The sequence below is a fragment of the Pteronotus mesoamericanus genome, unplaced genomic scaffold (genome assembly GCF_021234165.1).
Source record: "Pteronotus mesoamericanus isolate MK-2021 breed Mesoamerican mustached bat unplaced genomic scaffold, CSHL_Meso_final contig_116, whole genome shotgun sequence".
Classification (NCBI taxonomy): domain Eukaryota; kingdom Metazoa; phylum Chordata; class Mammalia; order Chiroptera; family Mormoopidae; genus Pteronotus; species Pteronotus mesoamericanus.
In genome coordinates this window covers 43,634,420-43,649,757 of record NW_026555027.1, presented here as the reverse complement: position 1 = coordinate 43,649,757, position 15,338 = coordinate 43,634,420, and the positions used below count along the sequence as shown (strand labels likewise).

At 49.0% G+C, this 15,338-nt stretch overlaps 1 pseudogene; it reads left to right on the top strand.

Moving 5' to 3' along the window:
* The first annotated feature begins 10,002 nt into the window (after positions 1 to 10,002).
* LOC129072332 (medium-chain specific acyl-CoA dehydrogenase, mitochondrial-like) lies at positions 10,003 to 12,646 on the top strand (annotated as a pseudogene).
* Positions 12,647 to 15,338: the final 2,692 nt, after the last annotated feature.

Sequence of the window (15,338 nt, the reverse complement as noted above, 5' to 3'; positions counted from 1 at the left end):
GAAGAGGTGGGCAGATGGACCCTCTGTCTCTCTCAGTCCAGGGACACTGGAAGGAAGGAGCTGGGATGACACACACGTGGGGGTGAATCCTGGTCCTCCCACTCACTAGCTCTGTGGTCTTGAGCTTCAGTTTGCTCACCTGTCAAATGCAGGGTTGTTGGAGGACTGCAAAAATTGAACCTGTATGCCCTGACTGTCGTGGCTCAGTGATTTGGACATCAACCCACAAAACAAAGGTCTCAGGTTTGATTCCTGGTCAGGGCACATGCCTGGGATGCGGGTTCAGTCCCTGACTGGGGTGTGTATGAGAGGCAACCGATTGATGTTTTCTCTCTCACATCGATGTTTCTTTCCCTCTCTTTCTCCCTCCCTTCCCCTCTCTCTAAAAGTGAAAATAAATATAATATTAACAGATTGAATGTGTAGACCTAAGAGAGTTCTGAGGCAGAAGTCCAGTGCAATGTAATACAGTAAAGACAGCTACCTCACAGGACGCTGTGCCAGGAGAGCACGGTTTTGTGGTTGGAAGGAATCTTCTGAAAAGCCACTTGGGATGGAAACTGGGGAGTGGGACCCTGCTGCACTAAGGCCACCGCCTTCGGGGGCGTCTGTTGTCTTCCGGAGCTGAATGGCTGCTGAGAACTCTGGAGAGCCGGGGACAATGTTTTCCCCACGACAATGCTCAGTTCTCAATTGATGTTGACTAAATATTTATTAAAACTTGGTTGAGGGTGGCTGCGATCCCTAGGCTCCTCAGGCAGGGGGACGAGCACTGTACAGGGGGTGAGCAGACCTAGGTGGGAGGGCCTGGCCTTTTGTTGTCTTGCTTGGCATCCGTTTTCTACCCGTGAAATGGAGATAGCAATACTTACCTTGCACACATACTGTGAGTGGACTCAAGTAACATATGTGAAGCCCCCAAGGGACACTGAGCCCTGAAAAAACTGTAGTTATAATTTAATATTATGTGTAAAATGGGTAAAACATACCCATTCCCCAGGACCTCTGGGATCCACTGGGATTGAGGCGCTGCGTGTGTGACACGGGACCCCGGCTACTCTTAGCGCACAGGGAGCCTGTGACCCCCGCTGGCACTAGTGCTGGCGTGGAAACCGGGGTTTGGCTTGCCTTAGAAATGGAGTGGTGGGTGCTCTGCGGAGGTGAGAATTGGGTGAGAAAGCAGGGGGTTCGTGCCAAGAGGAAGGTCCCGGAATGGGGCCAGCTGATCTTCCCCCGAGCCCTGGGACCCTGTCTCTCTGCAGTTGGCCCAGACCCATGGCAGCGTGTTCACTGTATGGGTGAGCCCGATGCCCAGGGTGGTGCTGAGCAGCTTCCGGACAGTGAAAGAGGCCCTGGTCTCCAACTCGGAGCATTTCTCTGACCGGCCTCTCACGCCTCTTTTTCCGGAACCAATTTGGAGAAAGGCAAGGCTGCCCTGCTGGGGAGACTGTGGGGCCTGACTGGTGACTGCCCCAGGGAGTCCAGTTGGGGCTCCTGGAAGAAAAAACTCCCAGGAGCACTCGTCTCCTCAAACACCTCTGCGTGTGTGTTGGGGGGACAAAGGGGGTGGCATGGAAAGGAACCGGCTCTGGAGGTCAAAGAGTCGTGGGTTCGAGCCTCCGCTCTGCCCCTTGCCAGCTCTGTGTCCATGGCAAGCCAGCCTCAGTCCCCGCGCCTCAGCGCTCCTGTGTTAGGTGGGGATGACAAACGGCTCTCGCCTCTGGGCATGTGGGGAGAGGGAGCGAGCTGAAACCCCCGAGGGTGTCCGGTGGGCATCCGGCTCCGCAACCACGCCATCTCCTCCCTTCCTCCCTGCAGGATCCATCCTCCCCTCCCTTCTTTATCTCCTCCTCCATTTCTTGTGGAGGCTCTTCAAAGCAAAGTCAGGTTAACATCCTGAGAGGAGGGCATAGTTGAGCCCACCTTGAGGACACCATGAACCTGACACCCCCCGACCACGGCCCTCACCGGCTAATCAGTGCGCCAGCCTGAGGTGACTGGGAAGGCGCCCTGGGGTCTGTCCTCCTGGGTGGGGTGAAAGCCAGATGGTCTACACCTGGGAGCTTGAAAGAGGCTGCTGACTGTCCCCCAACCTGGGCCCAGGGGTCATCTGCAGTGATAGGCACACGTGGCGGCAGTAGAGAGGCTTCTGCCTGGCCACCCTGCGGGGCAGGGCTAGGCAAGCTGGCCCTGGCGCTGCGACTGCAGGAAGCAGCAGGAGCGGGAGGGGGTGAGGAACGGGGCGAGGAACGGGGCGGGGCCGGGGGCAGGCTGGGGCAGGCCCGCCCTAATCCCCCACGGCAAACACGTCCTTGCAGAGGAGGCTGAGCTTCCTCGACGACGTGCCTGTGTGTGCGTGTCTCTCTGTGTGTGTACGCAATGAGGCAGACCCTTTGTGGGTCCAGGAGAGAATCTGAGATTCATCACTAAAGTGGGAGTTTCTACAAGGTGGGTGGATACAGGCACAGGAACGTCCAGTCCGCTGGGAAGGTAGAAGCCCTTCCTCTCTACAGGTGAGGAAATGTCTTCCCCCAACATCACAGGCCTTTTACATCACCAATCTTTTGCACATGCAAAAGGGGCACAGCCCTGGTGCACATCCCTCCTGGAATACCTTAATCCACATCCCTTCCCTCCCTGTGAGAAACCATTGCTCCTTTCGGAGACTGAGGTCACTTGTCCTAAGAAGCCCTCCCCAAATCCCAGGGACAGCTAGTCCCTCCACGCATTATTTCAAGCTGTGACATACCTGTCCCACATTTTATTGTCATTTATATAGTGTCTGTCTCCCACATGTCTCTCTGAACTCACAGAAGGTGTTCAGTAAGCATTTGTAGAGAGAAGGCATGGAGAGGGAGGAGGAGGGAATGAATGAGGAGTGAGAATGAACGGAGTCAATGAGCGACTACATACAAGATTGGATGTGCACTCAGAGCAGTGCTCTTTTTGCATCCTCACCCTGAGCCCTGTCCCTTGCTCTCAGGTAGACCCTTTGGCCCTCAGGTACCCATTGTCAAGTCCACATCCAGAGTCGTTGGGGTCCTTGTGTTTGGTCACTGCTTCTTCTTGGAGGACCCCTTCCTCCAGGAGCTGACTCAAGCCATTGACTTTGGCCTGGCCTTTGTCAGCGCCATCTGGTGCTGGGTAAGTTAGCCCTTGGGGAGGCAAGTGTGCGTGGGCCATTGGACAGCTGAGGCCCCAGGACCTAACAGGGAGGGTAAGAGGTAGGCAGGAGGGAGGCCATGGGGCCTGATTCTGGGTTCCTTGGGTGGCTGCTGCTCGGCACAACGACAAGTCACAGAATCAAACCTCCTGTGTGTGGTTCAGCATGGACGTGCAGACAGGGAATAAGAAGCAGGTTATAGCCCTGTAAACACAGCGATCTGGGGCTGCGACATCCTAGCTGAGCCCTGAACACAATTTCTGCTGCCACCACTCCCATTTCTGTTTAGATCATTTTGGGAGTGTGAAGGGTCTCCAGGTGACAAGCAGACCTGGGAGGCCTATGCCAGAGGCCCCGGCCCCCCCGTTGGAGCCCCCAGCACCACTCTCAGCTGCCCTGACTCAGGGGCCAGTGCCTGAGCACCCCCTGGGTGGGCCTCTCTCCCCACAGCTATACCACCTGTTCCCCTGGGCCTTCTACCACTTCCCAGGACCCCACCAGAAGACCTTTAGGCACCAAGAGGTTGTGTGGGGCTATATCTACCAGGAGATCAGCAGGCACAAGCTCTGGGTCTCCAAGGCCCCCAAGGACTTCATCAGCAGCTACCTGGCCCAGATCGCCAAGGTGGGCCCAAAACAGCTGCGGAAGGAGAGAGGGCGCTATCTTCCGGGGCTGTACTTCGTTTCAAGGCCATGGCCTCCGTTCCTCATCTCTGCCTCAGTCTGCATGCTTTCTGAGCCCCCTGAAACAGCAGCCATGTAGGGTTTTTCCTCCCTATCTTTTCTCAGGTAAGGGCTGGCTTCTGCAGACAAGGGTCTGATGGGAAGCAGAGAACCTGGCTGATGTCGGGGCCAGAACCCCAGGGCAGTCCCCACCCCAAAAGTTGTGCAGTCCTTGGACTCAGACCATTTCAAGGGGCCTGAAGCCAGGGTAGTTCTGGTCCCATGCATCTAGGGACAGGCCTGGCCTCAGGGAGACACCGAGGTTCTGCTAGGGGAGAACTTCAGACCCGAAGCTTTCCCCCTCTGCTTGCCCACCCACCTCCTGCCAGGCCACAGATGACCCTGTCTCCACATTCAATGAGGAGAACCTGATCCAGGTGCTGATCGACCTGTCTCTGGGGGGCGCTGACTCCACGGCCGTCACCCTGTGCTGGGCGCTCATCTGCGTGGTCCAGCACGCAGCTGTTCAGAGTCGGGGGCTTTGGGTACCCCCTAGTTCACTGCGCTGGGCCTCCTTCCCCTGCTGTGGGATTTCTGGTCTGTAGGCGCCTGCTCCCATTACTCTCTTTAGTCTCTGGGCGCCAAGGGTGGGTCCAGCTCTCACTGCTATAGTACAGGGTATGTTCGTGATTTTGAGTCAGACAGGAGGGCCTTCTGGTCCCACCATGCTACTGATGGTGTAATCCAGGCAAGTCATTCAGCCCCTCAAAACCAGTGTAAAATGGGGTGACATTATTTCACTCATTCATTAATGATTCAGCACGTACAGAGTGGCAGGCCCTGAGTTAATGTCCACATTGAGATCACAGTCATAGAAGAAAAAGGTAGCTGGAGTTCTCTCAAGAACCAGCTATGACCTAAGTTCAAATCCTAGCTCCACTACTTTGGTGACCTTGGACTAAAGTACTTGTCCTGTCAGAGCGTTAGTTGTCCTATCTGTAAGATGAGAACAACAGTTTCTACCTCATGAGACTCTTTGTATATAGAGCACCTGGCAGACAGTGGATGCTCGAATCTGGGTCTTTCTCCCTCCCTCGAGTCCCCGGTGGAGGAGCAAATGCTGCAACATCTTGTTCACAAGCTCTGCCTCAGAGAGGACCTCTACTATGGGCCTAGGGTGAGTGGAGTGGGGTGACGTGAGGGGCCTTGAGCCTAGGTGGCCCGCTCTGGGTGGGGACAGGACGGTGGGGCGTGGTGGGGGGATTGGGCTGAAGCGTCCCACAGAGAAGGTACAGCAGGAGCTGGTTGCAGTGCTGGGCACTGTACCGGCCGTCTGCTGTGAGGACCGCGAGCGACTGCCTCACACCTGGGCGGTCCTCCACGAGGCACAGCGTTTCAGCAGTGTCATGGAGGTGGGTGCTGTGTACCAGTGTGTGACCTCCACCCATGCGCTCAGCCACCCTGTGCCCAAGGTAGGTGGCTCCATGCCCAATCCAGTGCCTGCAGAAAGCACCCTCCCCTGGCCTTCCTGCCCAGCGCAGCCACCTGCTACAACTTCTGCCTGTCTCTGGGCTCCTCATCAATCACCTAGCCATCCGTCCATTTCTCCATCTCTACCTATGGCATTTGGGATGGAGGGTTAAAACTATAAAAGAATATACTCACCCTCACCGGTGTGGCCTAGTTGGTTGGGCATCAGCCCACAGACCAAAAGGTCACGGGTTTGATTCCTGGTCAGGGCACATGCCTGGGTTGCAGGTTCAGTCCCCTGGGGCATGTCCAGAAGGCAACCAATTGATGTTTCTCTTTCTCATACCGATGTTTCTCACCCCCTCTTTCTCCTTCCTTTCCTCTCTCTCTAAAGTCAAAAATAAAATAAAATACTTAAAATAATATACTCATTGAGGGATAATTTTTTAAGTTCCTTATTGTTTAGAGATAACCCCTACAAACATTTTAATACACTTCTTTCCAATCTTTTTTATCTACATATATTTTACATAGCTGTGATTATGCTGAATATATAATTCTGAACCTTTTATTTCACTTAATGTACTACTCAGATTCTTCTATATGAGTGGCTCTCAAACTTCCAGGTACATGGGAGCCACCTGCAGGGTGCACTGAAATAGGCCTTGCCAGACACCACCCCAAGAGTGTCTGGGGTGGGCCTGAGAATTTGCCTAACAGGTTCCCAGGTGGTACTGATGCTTTGGGTCCAGGTTTTGACACAGACCTGGTCAAAACAGGTTTTGGATCCACATTCTGAAAATGACTACTCTACATTGCTCTTAATGAAACAGAATGTTCCACCAAATAGAGTGGTAATTCTTAACCTTTATTGGTGAACATTTAGGCTCTCTGCAATTTATGTGCCTTAGGCTTGGTCTGTATTTTGTATTATTTCCTTAAAAGTAATTCTAGTAGAAATGCCTGTCTTATTTCTTTCATTTTATAACCAGGTTGGGAAACCAAGTATTAAATAAAGAGAGAAAGAGGAAAATAGTTATATCAAGATATGTATGTCAAGAACAGCTACTATGTGTGTACATAAATCCTGAGCCTGAGCCTCCTTGGAATCAAGGCAAAAGAAGAAACCCAATCAATTATGACTCTCATCACATAATAAAAGGAAACATGCTTGTGTCAGGGAAGCTTTGGCTATCACCCTCCAAGAACTTCTTATAATGATCATCATTCATAATATCCTTTCAGTGGATCAGGGAACAATGCTTTAGACAGTGCCTTAAGTAGGAGTTTTTAAAAGACGCAAAAATATTCTTCAAAATGATAGCTGCTTCTTATCTCAAGGCCTTTTAAGAGATAAAAGTTTAACATGAAATTGAATATATTCTACAGGGAATCAAAAAATAGAGTTGAGGTTTGTGGCTCTCTGTGACCCCCAGCTTAAGATAGGTTTCCATGCAGGCTTCTGACATGAGCTGGATAGAAACATAGTAATTCCTTCTCTTTGCCAAGACTTACTGCGTGCAAAGGGCGTTGTGCCCACCACATCATTCCAGTTTCATAATGACTGGCTGAGCCATCCAGATTCTAGATAAAAGATGTTGATTGAATTAGTTATCTATCTATCTTACCGTGTAACAAATTACCCCAAAGCTTACCCGCTGAAAACAACAGGATTTATTATCTCACCGTTTCAGAGGGTCAGAGATCTGTGTGCGGATTAGCTGGATGCCTCTGATTCACGGTCTCCCATGAGGTTATAATCATTGCCGGCTGGGGCTGCAGCCAGATCTGAAGGTGCCACTGGGGGAGGTTCCACGTTAAGCTCACTTGCATGGTTAGATTCAGGATTCATTTGCTCATGCGCTGCTGGCTGAAGGCCACCCTCAGTACCCTGACGCTTGAGTCTCTACATAGAGCCACTCAAAACATAGCAGCTCACCTGCATTAGCGAGAGCAACTGAGAGGACACCCAAGACAGAAGCTACAGTCTGTTGGTAACCTAATCTCAGACGCGCTGACCCGTCACTTTTGCCATACTCTATTTGTTAGAAGTGCGTCCCTAGATCAAGCCTGTTCTCAAGGGGAGGGGGTTTCGTAGGGAGTGAATGCGAGTTGAGAATTATCGGGGGGTATTTTAAAGGTAACGTAGCACCAATGTTGACATTTTAATGAAAATGAAACACTGATCTTGGTGCGCTGGTGCAGGGTGACTTCTCTGTGGAGGTGGTGGCCAGAGCCCCAAGATTTTTCTCAGAAAGAAGCTGTGGCTCAGCACCGCTGCTCCAGCCTGTCTCTGGCAGAAGCCTCAATGGTACAGTACAGTACACTATGAAAACCAGAGGGAAAAAACATAGGGAAAGAAGATCTTCTCCATCATGACTGTCTTTGCTGAACTCTTAGAACCGTGGTTCAGGGCAGACGGCACTCCTAGCGCCCTGCCAGGTTGATATCATTAATTTATTATTAATTAAATCAGACTTGAGATTCCTGCCTCCACACATTTCTTCTTTATAACAACCCTACCCGTGGGATGTTATTGTTATTCTTTTTTTATACGCAGGGAAACTTCAGCTTAAAAAGCTCAAGTAACTGCCCCAAACACACAGTAAGTGACTTAACTGAGTTTCAGAACTTTTCTGATCCCTCTGATTCCAAAGCTTTTGCTCTTTCCACCACACTCCCTGCCATTTGTATTGCTCCAGAAATACCTCTCTGTGTAAATAAGTGAACCGATGTGTGAGGTGGAGATGTTTTGCATTGTCCATTGGTCTGCCAGATTGGCTGATACTGAACTGCTGTTGGCAGTAATTGGCCAGCAATTCCATAGGTTTGACGAACGTCTCCCAGAATGTGAGGACAGGACCACGTCATCAGCTCATCTTGCTGCTGGCCCGGCAGGATGCTCTGGAGCCTGTTTGTCTAAAAGCTGTGCCAAATTAAGTCAGGTTTAAAAGGAGGGAACCAAGGTTCAGCTCCGTTTAATGTTATTTGGGATTAGAAATTTCCTTATTAAGAATTCATTCCCGCTAATTTGGTTCTAGGAGTTGTTCTGTGATAAGAGCTTCAGGGGACTATTAACAGCTGGGAATCAATATTGAGCTTTCCCATCTTGGGCGAGAGATGTCCCCTGAAAGCAGAATCAAGGCTTGACAGCAGATCATTAAATGTTACAGCTATTCCTAAACTCTTCTGAGCCATTCCATCAAGTGGTAATGACAACAGCAAAGGTTCCTAACACGGTGGTGGCATTTCAAGCCTTCTCCCCTCAGACATTCTATTTGATTATGAACGTCCAGCTGCCTTCTGTTGAGAAGGAGCTGGCAGAGCCTCCCCAGGCAGGTGGCTCTGTAACTGGGGGGAGGGAAGGTTGCCCTTTTCAGGTGCTGGATTGGCTACGCTCTGAGCCTGTTCCACAAATTAAGGGCAGTCAGTCACTTTGCAAGAAGTCCAGAGTATCACCCAGAACATGATAAAAATAACTCTGGAAGGAAAAGAGCATTTTGCCAAGAGCCTCTGCATCTGAAGGTGATTAATAAGAACTATTGTAATACAGAAGTTATTTCATCCCAGGTACAGAAAATGGGGGGAAATTCCCAGGACTATAATTAGGAAATGTATAGCTCACAAGGCGGCAGCAAGGACATGGGCTCCCCAGCCCTCTCTTTATAACCACGGAGAGACCAGGTGTGAGTTCAGGTGGCTCTGGACAACCAGGGCCAGGCCCTTCCCTTCGGCTGCAGTACTGCCGCTAAAAAAAGAAAAGAAAAGGAAGTGACTTTTGAAAGTATTTGCATTGCCTGAATTTCAGCATTTTTTTATTAGCATCTGTTTGGGATGCAGGCTTCAAAATATGTTGAGTTTTTTCGTTTTGTTTTTAATTTCAAGATACCTATGTTAAAAGCCCAGAATCCTGTAGCTAGTCCTCTGGTCCCCACAGGGGTGGATAATTGAATTCTCTGGTGTTCCTTTAACGAGCCTTCCTCAGAATACCTGGTGCTGGGTGTCCCAGGCCCTGGGTCCACAGCCAACCCCATCCTGGCTCCACTTTGGTCTTGTCAGCCCAGGGCCCATGCGGTAAGCAGCAGAAATCACCGACAGAAGGAGTCTTGGGCTTTTTTTGGCTCCTATCTGATCAGGTGGATTCTCTTTCCAATCACTCACTTGTCCTCTGAGCTAAAGTGAAGACTAGGCTTAGGGTTCACCTCTACCCTTCCCAACTCTAGAGCAAAGTTTTCTGTCTCTTCTCCTTTTCATTACTCAGCCTTTCTTTCTCTTTGTCTGTCTGCCATTTCATCTATCCCTCCCCCTGCCTCTGACACACACACACACGCACACGCACAGTGTTTGCTGCCCTGTGCAGAACTTGGTCTCCTCCAGCCATGCCCAGAGCTTCCAGCCTTCTCCTTAGGAGGCAGGGGCCATCTCTGGCCTGGGTTAGAAGTTTTCAGGATAGGGGTTTAGGGGCCCTTAGCCAGGAGAGTGTATATCCCGCCACTTCACTGACCTGAGCCTGGAGAGAGGGAACCTGAAGAGGGCCTGCTTGCTGAGCCTTCATGAGGCCCCCGGCCTCTGGCCAGCTCTCACCAACACAGGGGGCGTTCTCCGAGCTCACTGTGCAGCCCAGTGCCAGGGCTGGGCGCTGGGCCATCTGAGGCTCCCTGAGCCACACCAGCACCGTCGTCTCGCCTAACCTGGCCTCTGTGCTCAATGACTCTGAGCATTGGGAGACTCCCCGACAGTTGGACCCCGGTCACCTCCTGGGTAAGGATGGAAACTTCGTGGTCAATGAGGCCTTCTTGCCACTCTCTGAAGGTCTGGGCACACCACTGGGTCATGGGTGGTAGGTAGGAGGTGAGGTGGGACAGGGACAGCTGCCACCGTCTGACCTTTCCCTCTGCTTCCAGGGCATCGGGTGTGCCCCGGGGACCAGCTGGCTCGAATGGAGCTCTTCCTGATGTTTACCACCCTGCTCAGGACCTTTTGGTTCCAGCTGCCAGAGGGGAGCCCGGGGTTTAGACTGGAGCACACCTTTGGGGACACTCTGCAGCCCCGGCCCCAGAAGATCTGTGCAATACCCGTCTGAGCTGCCCTATCGCAGGTCCTAGGGAGAAGGGCCTCTAGCTGATTGGGAGGCTAGAGACCTATCCCCCTCAATCTTTCCTTGGGGTCTCTTGGCTCCTGCAAATTTGGAGAAGATGAAGAGCAGGAGTCCACCTAGCTCAACTGCTCATAGTTTCCCCTAACACAAGCTCTTTGGGGTGACATTAGAGAGCAGACTTATTAAGCATTCTACAAAGGTGATTCAGTTTCAGTAGCTCAGTTAGGCTAGTTATGCTTTGGTAGGGAAGCATTTTACAAGGTTAGTTAAGGTTTGGCACTGAGTCATTGCACAAGATTAATATGGGGAGTTAAGCCTCACAAGGTAGCAGCTAAGTAGGTTCAATGGGAAAGTCATTCTAGCAAAACTATAAATACAACAGTGCATCCAAATACAATTGATACTGGCGCCTGGTAAACCAAAACCGCGCAGCTTATTTTCTTCCCTCTCCTGCCCTCTCCCGACCAAAGAAAGGAAGTGCAGGTCGCTGCAGACCTAGGACCCGAAAATACCTCCCCTAGTCTCCGTATCAGATAAAGCCAGCAGCCAGAGCAACTGTTTCCATCCAACAAGTTCTCCACCAAGGACTCCAGGACTCCCTTTACTTCAGATCCCCCCAAGAATCCCCAAGTTTTGAAACATTGTGTCTCCAGACAAGTCTTGTTTATTTAAAAAGAGCAACTTGTACTAAGGAAATAGAAATTAAAGTCAAAATAAGATGCCAATACATACCTATTAGAATTGCCAAAACCCAAACTGCAACTCTCCAAGTAGTGCAGCTCTCATGCCCTGTTTGTGGAAATGTAAAACGGTACAACCACAGCCCTCCTTTGGCTCCTCCGCCCCTTCCCTCCCGCTAGCCCACCTCTGTATCAGTGAGCCGAACCAGTCCGGTTTCCTGTCTCTTGCGCCCCTCAGAGCCTGATGGAGCCTTGGCTCTACCCGCGGTTGGCCGACCGAATAGAGCTGAACTGCTCAACACGGCAGCGTTACCTAGGCGAAGCTGCGGGCTCTGAGAAGTCTTTCTCGTTTTGACCAGTGATCACAACATACAAACGCTGCTCTACAACGAGAACTAGAATTGGGATTTAGTTTTGAGTTCACTGAACAACGGAAAGAATTTCCAGCCAGGGAGGATATAACCCCGATTGCTGCAGAACATGATAACACTGGCGAGTACCCGGCCCTCCTATGAAAAGAGCCTGGGAACTTGGTTAAATGAATACACAAATTCCAGAAAGTTGGGGCAGCCGTGGGCTTGGAACTTCTGATGCCTGTTTAATTACTGAAGACTTGGCTTTTGGGCGTACAGGAGTTCAGACTGCTGTTGGCGCAAATTCTTTGGGGCAAACGCCTGTTATTATTGCGGGAAATGATCAACAACAAAAGAAGTATTTGGGGAGGATGACTGAAGAGCCAGTGATATGCGTCAACTGTGTAACAGAACCTGAAGCAGGCTCTGATGTAGCCAGTATTTAAGGACCAAGGCAGAAAAGGCAGGAGATGAATATATCATTAACGTCAGAAGATGCAGATAACCAATGGAGAAAAAGCCAGTTGGCATCTTTTTATTGACTCGTCCTAAGGCTCCTGCTAGTAAAGCCTTTACTGGATTTATTGTGGAAGGAGACACCCCAGAAATACAGATTAGAAGGAATGAATGAAATATGGGCCAGCGATGTTTGGATGCAAAAGGACTTGTCTTTTAAGTTATGAATATGTCTAGAAAAATGTTTTAATTGGCTAGAGAGCTGGTTTCAAAACTGCAATGGGAGCTTTTGATAGAACCAGACTTCCTGGAGCAGTTAGTGCTGTGGGAACAGCTAGTGTTGTGGGACTAGCACAAATTGCTTTGGGTGAAGCTACCAGGTAGGCGCTGGAGGGGAAAACTTTTGGAAAGCTGCTTGTAGGACCGGATGGAACATCATTTTTGCTGGATGAAATGGCCATGAAAGTTGAACTAGCTACATTAAATTACCAGAGAGCAGCTTGGGAGGTTGATCCTGGTCACTGAAATACCTATTATGCAGCTACTGCAAAAGCATTTGCTGGAGATACTGCAAATCAGTTAGCTACTGATACTGTGCAGATTTTTGGAGACAATGGATTTAATATGAACACTCTGTAGAAAAACTAATGAGAGATGCCAAGATCTATCAGACTTATGAAGCTACAGCACAAATTCAAAGACTTATTATAGCTCATGAACACATTGGTGGTACAAAAATTAACAAGATTGCTGTAGAAACATGATTAATTGTTGAGTAAATAAAATATAACCCACTATTTAAGCTAGAGAAAAGAAAAAAGGCTTTAAGACTATAAGCAGCACAAGGGGACTTTCTGGGGTGATGAAATTTTCTGTGTCTTGACTGTGGTGATGGTTACACAGCTGTATACATTTGTCAAAAATCATTGAACTATGCACTTAAAAGGGTGAATGTTATTCTATATAAATCATATCTCAATAGACTTGACTTCTAAGAAGGGAATGTCTTACCTTTATCCTTTGAGTTATTTAAAAGATGTACATATGAATAAACCAGTGTTTGTAGTAGTTAGTAGGGTATCAATCCTCACTGCTAGATTGAGCTGGTAGCATTCCTGCCAAAAATAAGGAAACGATGTATTTGGTTAGTCTCTGGCCTGTTGGCAAGTAAATATACAAGTTCCTCTAGGCTTTCTGAGATCTTGACGCTTTCTCACAGATACCTCATTTTTGTGTGGAACCACACCCAGCATGGGGGGTGTCCAAGACATGGACCCACTAGACAAGTGAGGTCCCAGAAAGCAGCAGAAAACCTGGGGCTTTCTTGCCTGGAGATCCCCCACCAAGGCTGACATAGTTTGTGACCGAGGCAGACTCAACAAAGCGAGTCCTAATTCAACTGCTTCTTGCCTGACTCTCCCAACCCTCTGCCAGTTCTCTTTTTGTTAGAGCCCTTGTATATTAAGAAATATATTTGGTCTTTGTGCCAGTTTTTGGCACAAAGCCCCTCAGACCCCTAGAATTTCCCAAGTGATAAGAGTGTCTTCTGTTAGTCATAGGAAGGCCTTTTTGATCTTATGCTAATGAGATCCTTTACGAAGGGACCCCCAGGTAGCCTCAGAATGGGGCTGGTGACCCGTTCAGAAGGTTGGAACTTCCAGCCCCAGGCAGGAAGGTGTGGGGGGAAACTGCAGACTAAGTTCTGTAAAAACTCTTGAACAAACGATTGGTTGAGCTTTCTTGTCAATGAACAAGTCCACATGTCAGGAGGGTGACACGGCCCAATTCCACAGGCACAGAAGCTCCTGTGCTGGGGACCTTCCGGGTCTTGCTCTATGTACCCCTTTATATGGCTATTCATCTCTATCCTTTATAATATCTTTTATAATAAGTTGATAAACATAAATAAATATGTCCCTGAGTTCCCTGAGGGGCTCTAGCAAATTAATCAAACCAAGAAGGGGACCATGAAGACGTGTAATCTATAGTCTGCGGTTAGAAGCATGAGTGACAACCTGAATTTGTGGGAGCAGGATTGTGGGGCTTGTCCCTTAATCTGTAGAATCTGACACTACCTTCAGGAGGGTGTCAAAAATTAGTTAATTTCTTGATGGTGTTGACAAACACCCATTGGAGCCTCTATCTGGAGCTTGCAGCACCTCTAATGCCCACGTTCCCCACCTTCAAGCCTCTCGCCTTTGTTCCTGCCTGGCCCCCTCCATGTTACTCCATTCAAAGGCCAACTCCTCCAGGAAGCTTCCGTCATTTAGACTTTGACCTTGATTAAAATTCCAGTTTTGCTATCAATAACCTTCTCTGTGTGCCTTGGTTTTCTCATCAGTCAAATGGAGTGATACTAGTAGTTGTCCCTTAGGATCATCATAAATGACAATTCTCAGCCCAGAGCCTGGCACATGATACATGTCCTGTACCTGTTGATGGGCATTTCTTTTTCCCAAATGCACACATAAGCACTTTGCATTTTTATTTATGGCCTTAAAATAGAAATGACGATGACAGGAGCCCTTCCCCCTGCGTATTGGCTTCCTCCTCAGTTTCTAAGTATCATCGCATAATGGTATGACGATAGCTGCTATGTGTTGAGAACCAACCATGTGCAGCTGGGTACCTGACACACACAAAGTCATCAAAGTGACAGGGTAGAAATTACTATCCAAATTTCTGGGAATAAGTGTGAAGGGGTTCATAATAGGCCTTCCCAAGATGTGCTACTTTTAGCATGTGGGTTATTTTGAGCTGAAGACAATCAAGATCCTGCAGGCTCACAGGAAAATTTTTCCTCTCCCACAAAGAATATAAATTGGACTTTGCCAATAATAAGAGATATTATCAGAAATAACTTTTTATGACCTAGGTATAGGTCATAAACCTATTTCAGCAGGAAAAACATCTAATTGCTGAACATCTGCTCTTGCACTATCGTGTGGATGACGCTTCTCGTTGTGAGGCCCCAAGGCACCTTATCTAACCCTTATCTCAGAATGTGCTGTTTGTTCTAGCTTTCTGACTCTGAGCCTTTCATGTATATGGGGCCTCTGACTCATCGATGTGGGGTTCCCATACACACCTATGTAATGAAATTTGGTTATTTGTCTCTTGTTCCTTCGTCTCCTGTCAATTTGATTGTTAAAGCAGCCAGAAGAACCTAGAAGAGCAGAGTAAAACTTCTTCCTCTCCCACAAGAGTTCAAGTGTCAGAATATCAATAAAACTCAGTTTTATTTGCAAAATGGGGATAATAATGCTAACTCATTTGGTTTATATTTAGATTAAATTACATATGATAATGCGTGTAAAGTACTAAGCACAGCACCTGGTACACGCTAAGCGCACTGTAAATGGCAAATGCTAATAATAAATGCTCCCGTGCCTGGATCATCATACTCCCATGGACCCTTCCCACTCAACCTGACCCCTGGCTTTCCTGACGACTCTG